Below are 18,217 nucleotides of genomic sequence, written 5' to 3'. Positions count from 1 at the left end.
CCACCCCTGCCCCACACAGATCCAGGGCCGCACACCCCCTGTGCCCTCCTGTGGTATGCACAGCAGCAGGAGCCACACTATGCCCCTCAGACAAGCTGCAGCTCTGTCCCATGTCCTGCCCCATCCCAGCTCGGCAGCGCCTGCCCCAGGCCCCAGGCCCACTCCCTCCCTCACCACAGGAGCTTTGATCTGCCCTCCCATGCCCTTCCCTCTCCCCACTTCCACCACAACAGACTTGCCAGCTGCACGCATCTGTACTGGAAATCAGATCAGTATCGACCAACATGCCTCCTTAAAAATCAGCTATCAGGCCCCAAAAATCTCTATCGGTGCACCCCTAAAAGCTATCCTAATTTATTTTTCAATGACCGTGTGTCAGTTGTTTTGAAGTAGGGATTCTTGTGTTGTTGTAGCTGTGATGGTGCAGGGAATATGAGCACCAAGGGCCTTTCTAGTGATACCTTTTATTGGACTGACTATATAACTTTGAGACATTAGACAAACTTTTGGGCAAAAAAGATATCCAATAAAAGATCCTTGTTTCTAGTTGTGCAGTAGTGAGTTGATTGTTAAGCTGCTTTGATTTTCTGGCAATACCTAAGTAAATACCTAGCCAAAGACAAACAAAAATCTAAATTTTTTAAAACTGATTTTTTTATTTTAAATAATTGGTTTATTTTGACCTCCGGGAAATGCAAGAAGCTAAAGATTTAAAAACATACTTAAAACAAATATTTTCCTTCATTTTTGCAGAGCAAGTACACAGCCTGGGTTTAGTATAAAACCTTAGACATGCTCAAAATACCCAGTGTTTTGAAACCTGAGCCTTTATCCACTTACACAACCCCGAATAGTCTTATTAAAAGCAGTTACAGGTAAACCATTAAAAATCAATAAGACAATAAAATCAGAGTAGTAAATGCTATAATATATTCAAAAAGAAATAAAAATAGATTAAATAATCTCATATTATTTATACTAGGCAACTGCTGTAGATGTCATAGGAATGGGATCAGGAATGTGAGGGAGGTTCTCCATTAAGTTTCTCCTTTAAAATGAAATCTACATAACAGATATTGAGACTCCTCCACTTTTAACCCACATAAAATATTGGCTCTTGAAAAATCAACTTTTTTTTCCCTCTTAGGCTACATAGAATGCTCTCATGGAAGTCACTGGACTCCTCTGCTAGCAACTTTAGCTGGAGCAAGTCTGAACTCTATTTTTTTAGATTTTAAAATACAGTTGATGTAAAAGATTCCTACACACATGTATAATTCATCTAAAAATACAAATATTGATGAACTGATGCAACCAAAATATGTTAATGGTAAGGGAAACACTTAACGTTCATTTTAGGAGACCTCAGTATCCACACAAAGTTCCCTTAAGTTTACTTTTCTAAAATAAGAAAAACCCACTGTACTGACATGCGTTAAAACTATGTATATAAAAACTGTAGGAGTGAAGAACACATTTGGACTCTCCCCCTGCCCCTCCATCCTGCATTCACATTTAAGCTTTATACATTTTAGTATTATTATTCCAAAAGACTACATCTCTCCAAAAAAGTTTACAGAAATATTTTCTGTGTCAAAATTGATTTGCAGTGTAATGGGGATAGTATTTCTTCCCTGTTACAGTGTCATGTAGCGGTACTAACCCAAAGTTCAAATAATTTCTTTACTTTATTACCACTGGTAATCTAAGAAATGCTGTCATCCATAGTAGAATCACATGAAGTCACACTCCTCTGGCACATTTTGTGCATAGCAAATCAGCCCATAACACAATCCTGTGTTGCTTAAAATTCAGTTTATTCTTCAATTACTCCACTAGCTTGACTCTAATTTATTATATTTTCTGGTACATTTGATTTTGGATATTATGACATCTCGGTAGATACCATTAGAGAGGAAACAAAATGGCAAGGGTACCTAGAGACAGATGAGAATAAAATATCAACAGCCTGGAAAATTAAGAATATCACTGTCCGTTTCTGTTCCCTCAGGTTTTTTTTTTTTTCCCTGTATTAGTGCTAAAAATTTTAACAATACTTTTTCAGTAAAGGAATTACTTACAATCATACCCTCAAAGTCCAATTGGAGACTTCATCTGGTACAGAGAGGGGCAACTCAGCTACTTACCAAGAAGTGCACTAGGCTGAGCTCTTTGGCACAGAGTCAAGCAGAGTGGGACCTCCCCGCTACCCCCCCAACATCTACTCCTTTGAGGCCTTTAAGTATTACCACAATACAAATACTAAGTAAAACTCCTCCACTAGCACAACAGACAGTCTACATTGGCACCCATTTGCTTCCAAATCCAATTTCAATATTAACATATTAACTTTTTTCACCTTACTTCATGTTGCTTCTAGCTATTTCATACCACCTCTCCCCCCCACAACCTTAGATTAACTGAGAAACTGTTGCCAGAAGTCTCCATGTGACGTGCGTCTTGCAGTTATTGGCAGAACTCTGGTCTACACTTCTTCCCAGTGGCTTGGAGACCAAGTACATTAACCTCCAGGGCCCAATGCCAAACCCATCTGCTTACTCAGGTTTTTGCCAGTAAAGTGGGCTATCACTGCACTCACTTGTAATCAGAAGATAAGTTTGCTTTGCTTATTATTTTGTTATACTTTATATTGGAGTTTATGCATATGTGGGTCATGGTGGCATAAGGACCTTTTAAAAAGAAAAGAAAGAAATATTAGAGGGGAGGATGGCAATAATTGCTATATTTATGTTGTTTGACATCTTGCATTACAAAAGATTCTTGCAATCCTTTTTATGAACATCTAAACACCTCCACTGTTTGCCCTATCCCTTGAAATTCCTCGGGTTTTGTAGTGACAAACTGCTGAAGATTTCATTTCTCTTGTTTGTGTAACTCAGAGGAGTGTTTAGGCAACTTGCAAAGATAATAGCTGAGCATGATATTCTAGGCTACGCCCATACAACTACCAATATGCAACATCACTACCACAACCAGGCTGTGTTGGGTATACACAGGTGGCCACAGCAAGGAACCCAAGCTAAGTTCAACTCATCCAACCCATCCTACCTTTTGGATCTAGAAGCTCATTTCTCTTTCAGACAAATCTTCTTCTGACAGCTAGTCATTTAGTATTAAAAAAAAAAACATTAGGAGTTCAGGGCTGAAACCATGCTGATGATTCATCAAGGGAGGTAACTAGTAACAGCTGGAATACTCTCCTGTTTTCATTTTTAAAAATTATTATAGAAAATTGCATGCCAAAATGTTTAAATATAATAGTTTTTAGATTGCAAAGTTAAATGCTCCAGAGATGGAAAGTGCCAGATTAAAGGTTGACCATTGGATCTTAAGTGCCATCCTAAAAGATGAGATATAAGCAGCAAGATTTTAAACATTTTGTCACATTTTCTCAGTTAAATTTCAGGAGCTGGGGTCCAGGTGTCAATCCAGTATTACCTAAGTTTCAAGCTGGGCCTGACAGTCTTTATAATTCTGTCCTGGAGGTTTTGTGTGCGCCAGTAAGTTATCTGTCTATATTTCAGTTACAGATACATACATGGCTGTAGCTCAGGGCACTCTAGCCCATCCTCACAGCATTATGTCTCAGGAACCCAAAACTTATTTAGACATGAAACACCATGTTATTTACAGCCTGAAGACAACAGTTAAATGATCTTCAAATGTGACATAAGTTGCTATAAACAAGGTTTGCTTGGTGATATCTTTCATTGGACTAGGTGCAAAAGACATTCTCATACATTCCTGGACCATAACAGCCATGGCACTATGACTCTACTATAAGTCGTTATGACAGCCAACTAAGTTTGGGGCCTTACCCACAGCATGCAATACATGCATTGATAATATGCATCACAGAGTAGGATTTATGTATAAAAGATGTAATAATCTGGAAAATCCCCCTATACACAATCAAAGTTTAGAGATAATCACATTAACAGCTTCAGTTGCTCCACAATACAGCTTGCATGTTTAAACACACTTGGGAAGAAAGAAGAAAACTTTAACATCAAAAGCTTGTTTTAAAACGTGTTTCTCAAAAAGACGCTGTAATCAGTTTAATCCTTTCCCAATTAATTTATTACAAAAGAACTCTCTTTTTTTCCATTCAAGAATTTCAAAAAACACATTTAAGCAATGTGGAGATTTGCAGAAATCTCTTTTTAAAATGGCTTTATTTCATATTTTGGAAAACCATCTAACTTTTTTAAAAAAGGAAAAGATTTCAGTTAATACCAAATGTTATACAATTATTTTAATTTTCATATCTATTTAATGTTTTCTTCATTTTTTCCATGACACAAGAAAACCAATGCAGAACTACTTGCATTGTTTACCTGCGTACGCAACACTGGTAACTGAGGAGCAGGAGGCAGCTCCAGGATCCAGGTTTTCTGTTAGCTGTAGAAAATCATGGATTGTCCCCTTTAATGGGGGAAAACTATGAGAAACTGCAGGTTTCCCCTTACAAGCTGTAGCCTGCAAGGAGCTGCTTGGGGCTGGTGGGGCAGGGAAGGAAGAGGAGGGCGATTGGAGGAATAAGGGTGGCATATAGCCAGGCAGGGTGGTGGGAGCAGCCCTAGCATCTGGATACAGATAAGTCTATGGGGGGGGTGGGGAGTGGGCAGGGCAAGGGGGGAGAAGGTGTCCAGATGCCAGGGCTACAACAGGGCAGGGGGGCTGAAGCAGAACCTGGTGTTGCCAGTGTGCCCAGCTCTGAGCTGTTGCCACTGGGGCCCCCTGAAGGCACCTGTCCCTCCAGCCAGGGAAGGGGGTTGAGGGCATCTGTGTGGCTGGGCTGGCAGCACCAGGGGCTAGTGCCTGTGCTTTCAGAAGCAGGGCAGCAGAGACGTGCTGCCTGGTGTGGGGAGGGGAGGCTCTGGCCAGGCTGCCTGGTGCAGCTCTGGAGCCCCAGCCTAGGGTAGCAGGAGGGGTGCCATAGACATCCCCTCATTCTTCCAGCCTGTGCCAAGGCCAGACTCAATCCCACACGAGCTGCAGCTGCCACAGAAGCAGCCTCTGCACTCTGGCGCAGGCAGGATGGGGACTGGAGCCTCTCACCCTCCTCCTGCTGCCTCACAGCATGGTGGCACTAGTCCTTCCCATCACCCCACAGCCCCAGCCCCAGCCAGCAGGGCGGGGCAGCTTGTGGTGCCTCAGCCTGTGGTTCTGCATGAGGTGCATGGCATGAACCTCACGCTGGAGTCTGTCCCCACCATGTCTCAACAAACCACAATCCTGTAGTTAATGTGGGGCCAGGCTGGGTTGGGGGGGGGCCCCCCCCAACCCAAGCTAAGGCTTTGGAATAAGGGGTAATGGCATGCGCAGCGGCGGGGCATTGGTTTAACAGGGCTGTTCATTGCCACAAAGCAGCAAGGGGGAGATGGCCACAGCTGGACCTGCATCCCTTGCTGAGTAAAGGGGGCACAAGGAGCTCTGATTTTCCATGATAAAAAACCAAAATCAAAAGTATTGATAAATATGATACATACATATGTCATGGTATCTCATTTTAATCGTAGGGAAATGTGAATTTGGGGTTCTTAGAAAGTGGAGATTTTTTTGTTTTTTTAAAGTCAAGGAATTTGCTATTTTTAAACAGAGAACACCAAGATCCCTGCTGAGGAATGTACGTGTAATAACTTTGTAAAATACTAAATCTGATGGGTCACACATTCTAATCTCTGCAGATAAAATTGCACATTCAAGCATTAGGGTTATCTTGACTAGGACATAAAGGGTGTGATGATGGGTTCTAAGAATACTTATCATACATATGCACGCACTTTTAGTGTATACTCATCTCCCCACAGCTTCAAGTTGACCAGCACAAAAGGTTTTAAAATAAATACTGCCTCATCTGTAACAGATATTATGAAGTATTAATATTGAAATATAAAAGAGCAAGTTATTATCCTGGTCAAGATAAACAACTGAAATGAACTCTTCTTTTCAATTCTGCAATACCAAATTCAGAGCAACGTTGGCATCAATAGGTCTTCACATCATCACAGCATTGAGAAGCTTCCTTTAATAAACCTGGGACTAGCTTTCAAGATTCATAGCAGTCCAGCATAATATCTGAATTATTTTACGTTTGTAACAAATTTCATCTGCCAGTTCCTGAATCATCTCGATGGTGTGGCACTTTGCTAAAAAATATTTACTGGCTTTAGTACTTTCCAAATAGTTCTACTGTTTATCAAAGTGGTGTACTTTCATAGCACTTCTCCATCAGAATGGCACATACAGCTTGATACTATTCATTGCTTCATTTCACACTCTAGTAATCCAAGATTCTGTATTACTGTCCATGTCAGTGTTAATCTTCCCACAGATTTTCTTTTTCTGCTTACATGGCAAGACATCCTAGGTCAAATTCATAGACAAGCTGTGCTGCTGATTCTCCCTTTTACAACTAATATATCACCTATGGTTTTGCTCTAGTGGAAACCTATTTTTCCTACATCAAGTAGAAGAGCCTGACTGAAGATACAAGTCATCAGCAATCAGTCAAAAGAGATTTCAGAGTGAAAACCGCCCCCTAAAATACTATTAATTCAGTACCATACCTACAAATATACAAGTATTCCAAGACAGTTTATGCTGCACATGCAGTAAAGACTACTGCTACTATGTTTTCATGCAGAAGTAGTCACCCGCACCAGGTGCAATAGAATATATAACAGCTGAATAGGCACTCTGAGACAACGTGCAAGTATCAGGTGCTCCATGGTCATTATTTTGCCAGGCTAAATAAAAAGGTACTTTTTATCTCTGTATCAATGAGGCTAAAGCAAACAAATTCAGTTCTTTATTCAAATTATTTTCTTTCTACCAAGTGTTTGTACAAAAGCCCAAGAAGCCATAAATAAAAGAGCACTGTAAATAAAAGAGCATCAATAATTATAAAAACATAGATTTAACATTCATATCTTTTGCTACAGCTGAACCTCTTTTGTGACAAAAAGATATTCAAGTGCATAGAAAATAGTCTGCAAAAACAAAATAAACATTTGCACCTCTTAAATTATTGGATGGTATTAGCATTGTAGTGCCATTTAAACAGTTAAGGAAATGCTGATGGATTACAGACTAAAGAAACAATGTTTTCAGCATCTTTACTAGAAGGCAGAAAATTATGTTAGATTTGCAAAAGACATGCTTAATGTATGAACAGGTAGGAGAGCTTAATGATGACTAATTCAGGGAAGTTATCTTGTAATTGCTGTATGCTAAATACTGTACAATATAAATGAAACACATGAACAAAATCTTGTTCAGGGATACAGACCAGTACTCCTAACTCACCCAAACAGAATAGGTAGGCTTCTTTAGCTGCATTCATTAAACATAAAAGATCAAGAAAACTCCTTTTGGGCAAAAAACAAATAAAGATGGGAAGAAAGGCTCTGAAGGGAGAAACATAGGTCAGCCTTCCCAGAAAGAAGCCTGGGGACTGAACCTGCATTCATGGGTACAGCCGCATCTTAGAAATTGTTCCCTCAATGGCAAGCAAAGGTAACCTCAAGAAGGGAAATCCGTATGAACCATAGTTTGTGCTTACACACAATGTATTAAGTGTGGAGTTTGAATCCACATGCCTATAGAGGACCAAGGTTTATATGTAGGGATGTACCAAAAATCACAAATTTGCAATTTTTGCAGAAATTTTTCTGCATTCGAATGCACAACAATTTTGCAACATTTGCAAAATCAGGGATTTTCTATGAAAATCAGAGAAATCTGCAAAAAAGGAGCCCCACAAAAAAGCAGGGCTCTGTATAAAAATAAAAGGTTTTTCTTTCTTCCCTCCTGCTGGGCAGCAGCCAAGATGGCTACTGTCTCTGCCCCAGCTGCTGATGGGGCAAGAGGGCTGCCCTCATGCAGCCTCTCAACCCTGCAGTCTGGGCAGACGAGGCCAGGCCCAGCCCTGCTTTTTCATTTGGCAGCCATAGTTGTCCAGCTGGGCCCATCCTGCAGCAAGCGAGCTCTGCAAAAGATGGGAGACGGGGCCGAGGGAAGCAGAGCTGGGCCATGGCAACTGGGAAAGGGAGGAGGCAGCTTGTCCCCACACTTGGGGGATCAAGTTCCCCAGCCCCTCACTTCTTGGCCCTGAGCTCTGTGGTTTGAGCACATCCCTATTCATTGATAACTCTGAAAATGTCACCTTAAGCAAAAAAATCCTGTAGAAGAATCTTAAATTGTTGCATAGCAGGCTCCTAGCACACATTACCCTTAAGACTTGATTAACAAGGTAATCACATCTTAAATTAACAAGGTAATCACATCTTAAATTATAATGCAGCCATAAGGTAAAGCAATTAATGTCATCATAAAATACCGAATAAGCCACAAATTTATTCCACAAAAGAGTGTAATATCATGTCATTAACTGAACGTGTAGCTAGGTGCACGCCACCAATGGCTGGGAGCTCTGTCAGTTGATGGAGCTCCCAGCTGTGGGGGCATACCAGGAGGCTCCCAGCCACAGGAGCACATGAGCTACTCCAGGCTCCCAGCCGCAGAAGCACATGGTGTGCCTATGCTACTGGGAGCCCTGGCAGCTGACAGCTCCTAGCCACAGAAGCCTGCTGGTTGGTGATCCCAGGTTCCCTCTGCACTGGCAATAAGGCGTAATGGGATCTGATGCTAGATCCCACAACCATGCCTCCTGCCATGCACTCATGGCATGGCAAGTAGTGTGACTGTGTGGTCATACCACAGATCCCACTGCACCTTTGCCAGCATCTTACAGGGGTCTTGGGATGCCTATCTACTTTTAATTTACATTGATATTAGTAGTGTTTGTGACTTCCCGCAATTCTCATTCCTTGATCCAGGGGGCTTCTGTAAACAGATCCTGGTTAGGAAGGTTGCTCCATAAAGGGTGTTGCAAAGGAAAGTGGACCTTGGATGGATTAAACAGGTCACCATAGAGTGGTAGGTAAGGTGTAGCACGAATGGTTTCAAACAACTTTTGGGTCATCATTAGATGACAGATGCACAGGGGGAATTATATTTGCAAGGAGGGGAGGCCAGGGGAGGGGAATTGAGCAGAGGGTTCCAGTTATAATATGCATGGTTGCATTCAGCTGAGTGTCAACAAGATGTGTATGTGATGATCTTCACCAGTCAGGTGCACAACACTCTGCTGCTGAGTATGACAGGGCAAGAGATGAAGTCTGGAGTGCTGTGGCTGAAGCTTCCTACATTGATCTAGGCTATTGCTTGGCACCGCAGATTTACATTAGCTAAATTAATAAACTAGTAGTGTAAGTGCTATTGTAGCAGTGATGGTCCAGAAATTATGTGAGGGGCAAGGATTTCTTGGGGTGATATACTAGACCAACTGCATAGCTGGAATGGAGTTAGATAAGCTTTCGAATGCAGGGCACGCTTTATGAGCTTTAATAAAAGATACCATCCTAAGAAACCCTCGCCTCTTCCAATGATGTTAGTTTGATTCAAGTCTCAAAAACTTGATAAGTAAATAAAATTTTCCTAAGACAGAAGAATGACATGGTTACTGTAGGGAAATAGATATTAAGTAGGGATGAGAACCCATAGAAGAATGGGATATAGATAAATTTACAGTAAGTCTGAAGTGAAGATAAAAAATCATCAGAACTAAGTGCCACTCATTCAATAGATGTTTCTTTGATTTTTCTCTTATTGGCTAGAAATAGCTTAATATAGTCCTTACTTAAGCATCTAATGTACTGTGGTTATTCAATGCCCACACTGAAGGCCTCCCTGAAATCTGATTTACTCTATCTGCAGAGCCAGAAGCTGATTCACGTACCATTACTGCACAGTCACCTTGCAGCATCTATTCTTTGGCTGGGAAAGTCATCACATAACTCATTGCTTGGAAGAAAAATAAAGGCACAACAGTGTTTTCAAAGTATTGGTCTGTGCACACATTACTTGTGAATAAAGTGGGAAGGAGTGTCTGCCTCAAAAGCAAAATGCAGCCAGTTTAACTGAGAAACAAGAAAGAGACTGTCCAGGCCTATATTAAGAAGCCTCTGTTGGCACAGCAATGAAGGTTAGGGGAGAGATTTTTGGTGTCACTACTACCAGTAAAATCCCTAAAATAGGTGCTGTTCTACCAACATAAGAATGTTTTTGGGGTTACAGCTTATTTCACGAAGGGACAATAAAGAGCACTCATACGCCAGCTCAGACTGCATTGACATGAATATGGTTTATGGGTATGCTACACCAGTAAACCTTTTCTAGTAGAGACTGGATTTTACTTCAGGATGCCAACTATAGCTTACAGAAATTAGATACCATTATTTCACTTGCATGTGAGAAAAGCTCCGCATGCAATTCCCCTTTCTAATTCAATGATCAATTCCTTTCATAGAACACATAATATTAAGCACAATGCAACATTCATCACCAATTGATTTTCATGAACTGGTCTTGGCATACATATCAGTATCACGTCAGCAGTACTTTACCCAAACCAGTTGGGTTTACCTGTATTCCCAAATCCCCCTGCTAGACTTCTGATACTAGAGCCCCAACCCTCTCTCCCTGTCCTCTCACTCAAGGGGAGAACTCCAGTGGGGGCCTTGGAAACTGCCAGGGTTTACAGGGGAAGCCTGGCTCTGCACCTGATGGGGGTGGAAGTCCCAGCAGAAAGCAGTGCTCCAGGACCTGCTGGCAAGCTGTCAGTCCTGCTTTCCCTCCCTCCCTCTGTGCAGACATAAAAAGTGGAACTCCAAAATAGAATTGTATTTACCCAAATGCAAGACAACTTCAAATTTAAGACAAATGATAAATGTGTTATGATTTCTCATGTATAAATTACAATTATTGGAGAGAGATCTTAAATTTGACCTTCCCACCTGCTGTAAGGGGGAAGGCAGTGGGGAAGACAAGTGACCTGTCCCTCCCACCATTTGCCCCTGTCCTGTCCATTTCCCCCAAGCTGCCTACGTGCCCTGATGCCACCCCCCGCCACACACACCGTTTGCCTCCTTGCAATGCATCAATCTTCACTACCCGTGTCCCTCCGTACCTTGCCCCCTGCCACTTGCCCTCCCCCTTCTTACCCTCCCAGGGCTCTGCTTCTCTTTCCTACTTGGCCCCTCCTGCTGTCTCTCCCACCCCCGTGGACAGCACAGCTCTGGCCTAGGTCATGGAGCACATAGTTGCTCTGACTGTCGCCCAGTCATGCAGCACTTGTGGCAGCACTAGCAGCTCTGGTCCCAGCCCCAGAGCTAGAAGTCACTACCTCATGACTGGGCAGGGGCCACAGCAACCACGTGCTCCATGCCCTAGCCTGGAGCTGGGTAAACATTTGGGGGCAGGGGAGGATAAACCACAGGGAGGAAGCAGACTCAGTGAGGAGGGGGCAGGTGACGCAGGGGCAGAGCTGCAAATGCAGCTGCAAGCAAGTCCAGGTCAGGGCCGCAGCTGCCCCCCACCTTTGCACCCAAATGTAAGACAGGGCATTTTCCCCAAATTAAATGAGGGGGGCAGGGGGAATGCATCTTGGGTTTGAGTAACTACGGTAATTCATTTCAGGAAGTACTAATTTGAAACATTTCAGCTGCTTTTGGACCTTTTCAAAAAGAGACATATACATTTGTACAGCTGGCTTTTGCAAACTCTTGAAAGGCATATGAAACATTTCTACTGTTACATCTGTCCATACCTAAGGAGTCTGAGGGCTCAACACTGTGCATACAAGCTGGAGTAGTACAAAGCATATCTGCAAAGAAGGTACCAAAGTAGAGCAATACTGAAAGATGCTGCAAAAGTGGACTAAGATAAAGAAAAACCACTTAAACATCATATAGTCAGTAGCAGTAAAGTTCCTTTTCCAGGACTGTCTTCTGATCAAGCAGTACAGGGAGATGTATAATAGACATTCTGACAGATTCTGTTGGTTTTTTTGCAAGGTCTTGGGAGATAACACTGTGGTTTCATATTTTCACAGCTATCTTTAGGAAGAACACCATCACAGGATACTTCAAAATTACTCCCAGTATAAATGTTCTTCTCTGTACATGAGCGTACAAATCTGTAGAACACTACTCATTTTTCCCAATTTAATACAGAAAGGAGAATATCCGACAACCAAATCACCTGAGCCAGCATAAACCAAAGGCACCGCTTTGCCCTTCTGCAACTGCTGCTTCTTTTCTCTCTTACCACACAGATCACACTTTTACACTTAATGCCCACCCCTTTTCAGTTGCAGCTTCATTCTATAAAAGTCTGGTCAGCACAAGCACATCATAAAAAGCACATATCCTTGTTGTTTTCTGGTGTCTAATCGTTTATAAACATTCAGTTAGACCTCTAAATGGTATTTGATCATGCAAAAGATACAGTCTTCATTTCTGCACTACATTCAACGGTCCACTTCTATCATTAGTTACATGTTCACAAATCTCAGCAATGAGATGTTAGTAGCTTGGTCTTCTTTAGAGGAAGGAGAAGAAACAAGGAGCTGCTGGGCAAAAATCAATTGCTTACCTTACTATCCCAAATTCAATTAACTTTACCCCCTGGGCAAAAATGAAATGTACCAAATTGCAGGTTAGACAGCCTCTTATTTATGTTAGCCTGTTTCCTAAAGCCTTTCCATGCTAGACAACTTCCTGTCTGAACAGGATATAGTGATTTAGTGATTGTGACAACTACTACTCTGTGAATTGGGAATCTTTTTTTACTTCATCTTGAAGAAAATGTTTGCCAAGTAAAGTTGAGAAGGTGACCTGCAGATTAAAAATATCATTTAAATGAGAGTACCACCAGTTATTTAAAACCTCCAGTTTACATATAGCTTCCCCCTTTTGTCTTCAAAGGAAAGGTTAAGTTTTTCTTTGTTTTACTGCACTTCATGATAAAGTATTCCTTAAAAAATGAAACAGATCCAACTGACACTGGAGCCCAATACATAATTAGTCTTTTCAGGTACAGTAAAGAAGTAACAGGTTTATATTTTACGAAACACAGAGCAAATTACTGTGTACACGAATCGGTTCTAGATTCTTGCTTTAAATATATTTTATTTTACCATCTTACCTTCAGTGCCACAATAAGAAAATTCAGGCTCCCCTAACCAGACTACAACAGGTAGAGAACAGAATTGCAACTTGTTTTGGTCTCACTTTCTTAAAATATCAACCAAAAAAGAGAGATAGAAACAACTACTTGAGAGTAGTAGTACAAGATGTCATTAAAGTGTTTTTATAGAAAAAATGAAGTTCTGTGAACTGAAGTTACAGAAATGCAAAGTATAGCTTACATCTGAAGCCTCACATGCTATACGCTTCTCCTCACCAGCCTGCATAATTATACCCACACAGATATCATGTTTTACTATCTAATGTACAAGTTACATGAGAATTTAGAACCTTACTATGCGAGTCTGACATATAGAAATATAGATTACCAAAAAAAAACTTTTAAAAATGCCTAGTTCTTCGACTGTGTAGTTAGCTGGATGGAGAAAACTGAGCACCCCAGATGAATATGCTACTTCCTTGAAAGAAACAACCCCCCATCTTTTTCTCACCAAACCTCCTGTAAGGAAAACATGGATGAACACCAACCTCCATTATCTGGGGAAATAATGGTATTAACTGAAAAGTATGTTAAAAAAAAAAAAAAAAAAAAGCAATGTAACTATTTCTAACCTAAGCTAGGTCATATAAAAAACACCTGAAGTAAAGAGCAGGACATTCATATTACTGAGAAAAGTCCTGAAAGTACCATATCAGCTCATATACCAGAATGTTGCCTGAATTAAGGTAATAGCACCCAGAGCATAGCTGCAAGTTGGAAAAGCTTCTAGGCCAGCAGTTCCCAAACTGTGGATCACAACCTCAAATGGGGCTGCAACATCATCAGATGGGGTCATGAGGGTGGGGGCTGTGGGTTGAGAGTGAGAGGCCATGTTGAAGAAATGGAGCCATGAGTGGGGTCATGCTGAGGAAGAGTTTGGGAAGCACTGGTCTAGGCACTGGCATTCACTTTAACCAATGTGATTCCAAACCAGAAGTTATACATCCATGTCATACCCCTACCAGAGAATGCACACTTTATGAAAAGCATGAAATGTTTAATACCAAAACACACAAGTGTTTAATCTCAAACTTTATACATATAAATCCTGATCCTACAAATATCTGAGCCACCAGTGGTGGCTGTATGGCAGCATTCCTGCCTATCATGTGGGAGCTCTAGGTTCAAGTCCCAGCAGAGGTGACTTGGGGTGAGTGAGATAACAAGAAGCAAACCTTCTTCATCAGTGACTTGGACGAGGGGGTAAGTAGCACCCTGTTCAAATCTGCTGATAACACTGGGATGTGGGCACACTAGAAGGGAGGAATAGGCTGCAACTGGACCTAGACAGGTTACAAGGGTGGGCAGATGAGAATAGGATGGGATTCAATACTGACAAGTGCAAAGTGATGCACCTGGGGAGGAAGAACCAGCACCATACCTACAGGCTGCGGAACTCCCTTCTCGTCAGTGCAGAGGCAGAAAAGGATCTTGGATGCAGTCAGGAAGGCCAGCCACACCCTGTCATGCATCTACAGGTGCATCTCAGGTCCAAGGAGGTGATCCTCCCCCTCTACTCCAGCTGCAGCCTGACCAGTGTCGCATACTGCATCCAGTTCTGGGTGCCGCACCTCAAGAGGGATGTGGACAACATGGAGAGGGTCCAGAGGAGGGCCACTTGCATGATCAGGGGACAGCAGGGCAGGCCCTATGAGAGGCTACAGGACCTGAACCTGTTCAGCCTCCACAAGAGAAGGCTGAGGGGGGATCCAGTGGCCTGTTACAAATTAGTCAGAGGGGACCAGCAGGCACTGGGGAAATCCCTGTTCCCCCAAGCACTGCCAGGAGTGACCAGGAATAACAGTCACAAGCTGGCAGAGGGTAGATATGGGCTAGATATCAGGAGGCGCTACTTCATCGTCAGGGCAGCTAGGATCTGGAACCAACTTCCAAGAGAAGTGGTGCTGGCTTCTACCCTGGGGGGTCTTTAAGAGAAGGCTAGATGAACACCTCGCTGGGGTCGTTTGACCCCAGTACTCTTTCCTGCCATGGCAGGGGGTTGGACTTGATGATCTGCTCAGGTCCCTTCCGACCCTAGAAACTATGAAATATGTATGCACAAGTTTAAAATGACACAAAAATAGTCCCACTGACTGCAACAAAAAATGCAGTTAAATTTAAGTGCATATATAAATATTTATAGTTAAAGCCATAAAAATCCTGCATTACAACTCTATAGTTCTCTATCGCACTGTAGACACCATGACCCAACAATTACATAGTGGCATTTAATCAGATTCCATCTTTAAAAGGTAGTAGACTTTCTAAACAACAAACTCTATTGGCCTAATAAAGCAATTAAGCAGCATGTAATTCAATGATATCATATTAACAAATTGCTTTACAATCAATATGAAGCTTTCAAATATCAAAGGCAACTCACTGGTTACAAGGCTGGAATGTTTGCATCCTCTCATCTTCTACACCAACTATAGGGAGCATGCTTTAAGTGAATGCTGCTTTCCTTTTAGTTACAGTTGTTAACGTCTAATAACTCCTAAAAAGAGCTACATCTTACAGATTCCTGAAATTAATTTAGCTTTGTCCAGTAACTAAACAATCTCCGTATGTTCCACTTCTAGTTTAGGAGGGAGATTATCAATACTGCTCTCCCTCCTGCACTGTCAGGTTCAAACAATGGAAGACATTTCTTAAAAGTGTGAGAAAATGAAGCCATAAAAATTAGCAGGGGGCTTAGGGACATGACCTACTTTGCTTGCTTTCTAAAGCATATTATATTTCAGTTGGACAATGATGCTTACACCAGAAACTAATCAACTTGGGGATGGGGTGGAGGTTAGCAAATAAGTTCATGATATAAATATACAAGTATGTGCATCAGGGTCTTGGCACAGGGTGCACTGGGCAGGTGAATCTTCACTGACATCAACAGGACTTCTCTGAGCAGACTCCTGCACCCATGAAAACAGTTAGCAGTATCAGAGTCCGAGTTTTTAAAAAATGAAAATTAAGATGTTCATATTTAATTAACAAAATGCATCTTTCTGCAACAAACACCAATATGCGGTGTCTAATCCTCTTGCAGAATTGTTACCATTTCATTGAAAAACACATTGATTAATTTTTAAACAGACATTAGGCTTGTAAATTATTGACAGGACATGTGAAAGTATTCCATTGACTTCTCTAGCTGGGGCTGAATTCAAGGTTCAAGGTTTGGCCTGCTTGAGTTGATGCAACTAAAGCCTAAAAAAGGATGAACTGTGCAGCAAGTTAGGAAGGTATTACTAGATGCATCGATTTTAAATAATGTATTTGTAATTACTAATTATATCAGTGGGCTGTAGCAGTTTTAAAAAGGCAAATAGGTTATTTTTAAAAATTACTCCAGTTCACCGTGCAATATTTTCTTATCCAAGAGTTCTGTGCTAACCAGCTGACTTCCTCCATAATTGCTTGTAAGCCTATTCCAATCCTCCTTTTCCTGAAATACTTCATCAGCTAATACAGCACCAAGCAGAGGGAGGCAGGACTCCCACTACTATTCCTCAGAAAAGTTATGGTAGTAGTGCTTCATTAAGCCACAATAATGTTTCTGAAAGGAGACGTATACACCTTGGCTCCATTTTGAGGAAATTTGTTTTAAAAAAAGCACAGCAACATATGGCACCAGCATCTTTATTTTGAAAGTGGGTAGGGATGCTAACTCAAACCATCTGATGTTTCTTCCTAAGCCTCCTTATCTGCTGTCAGATTACATGCTTAGGGTAAAACATCAGCAAGCCAAAAAGAAGTGGGAAGAGCCATAAGCATCAATCAATCAACTTATTTAATGAGATGAAGTGTCTAGCTCAGAATAATTTCCCTTTTTAACAAAAGGCCAAACGCACTTACTTATTTTCTGACACTATCATCAACCATATCCTGGGATTAATCTGTAACAGACATTTTTACTTTGTAGAAAGACAAAAATAAACCCACATTGTAATGTAATTAAAAAAGGAATTAAACAAGGCTCAGAACTGCTTAATAATGGATTTCTACTGAAGTAAACAATCCAATGGTATATACATTAGCAACACAGTAAGGAAAGTCACAAAGGGCTGTCATATTTGCCACTGGCACATCCAAAATAACCAGTTTGCGACACTGCAGACTGACTACTAACTTTTCATTAAGAGCAAGAATGATTCTGAAGTATCCCTTATTACAGATTTTTCACAGATAGAAGCTAATGAATAAAAAATAGGGCCTTTGCTAGACAAGAGAGAGTGAAATTTACTCTTCTGAAATAACACTCTATTGTAGATGCTCTGAGGTTTACATTTAGCTATGATTTGCTTTGGTAGGGTTGTGAAACACATAACCTGAACCCAACTCCTGTAACAGCAGCTTGCTTGCAGCTGTTCTTTCTTCCTCCCACACACAGTAATTCAACTCCTCCTCAGCCCTTAGAACTCTTTCATAAAATTACATCCCAGCGGCATACGCGTATTTCAGTAACATGCTGAATAAATACATCCGTAGCCAATCCCCCCATACACAAGCTGAAGCACAAATATCAGTTTTGTTGCATGTGCAATTTAGGTTTCAGTACAGCCTTTAGCATATAATGACAGCTCAGGTTTGGGAAAAGAATAGCTGTAGCTCTTCCAGCCTGCAGCTGCAGCCAGCAAATACCCACTCCCCTCCTTCTGAGCAAGTGCAGGACCAGAACCACCATGAAGAAACCTCACTTCTGTGCTGGAGAGGAGGAATGGCAATAGGCTAGGAAAAAAAGGATGAGCTCTCGTTTCTCCTCACACCTTTGCAACCATGATGCTGACTGCGCCTGGAGCAATAGTCAGGGATGCAGAAGAAAGGGGGGAACTTTTCTTTTTTCTTTTAATTCCCGGCCCAATATTAAATGCTGGCCGAGTCAGATTGGCAAACAACAGGGAGGCAGCTTGCAGTCCTGCTTATTCAGGGCTTCTCCCCCGACCAGAGCCCAGCGTGGGAGGTGTACCAGGCTCCGGGAGCACATGCGGAGGTGCCTAGAAGGGACTCACCCTCCCCCCGCCGGCGGCAGCCGCCTGCCCCTGCCCGGACCGCGGTCTCCAGAGCAAACTTGGCTACGCCCCAGCCCGCCACAGGCTCCTGC

The 18,217-nt window shown here is 41.9% G+C and overlaps 1 protein-coding gene across 2 annotated transcripts in view; it reads right to left on the bottom strand.

The window, feature by feature from the left end:
• Nucleotides 1-18,217, bottom strand: part of LNX2 (ligand of numb-protein X 2) — a 91,343-nt gene that overhangs the window by 72,885 nt on the left and 241 nt on the right. The gene's annotated exons all lie outside the window — the stretch shown is intronic.

Source organism: Crocodylus porosus, unplaced genomic scaffold (assembly GCF_001723895.1).
Source record: "Crocodylus porosus isolate Cpor-Errol unplaced genomic scaffold, CroPor_comp1, whole genome shotgun sequence".
NCBI classification, from domain to species: Eukaryota; Metazoa; Chordata; order Crocodylia; family Crocodylidae; genus Crocodylus; species Crocodylus porosus.
The sequence above is the reverse complement of the archived record's forward strand: the minus strand, read 5'-3'. Positions and strand labels throughout refer to the sequence as shown.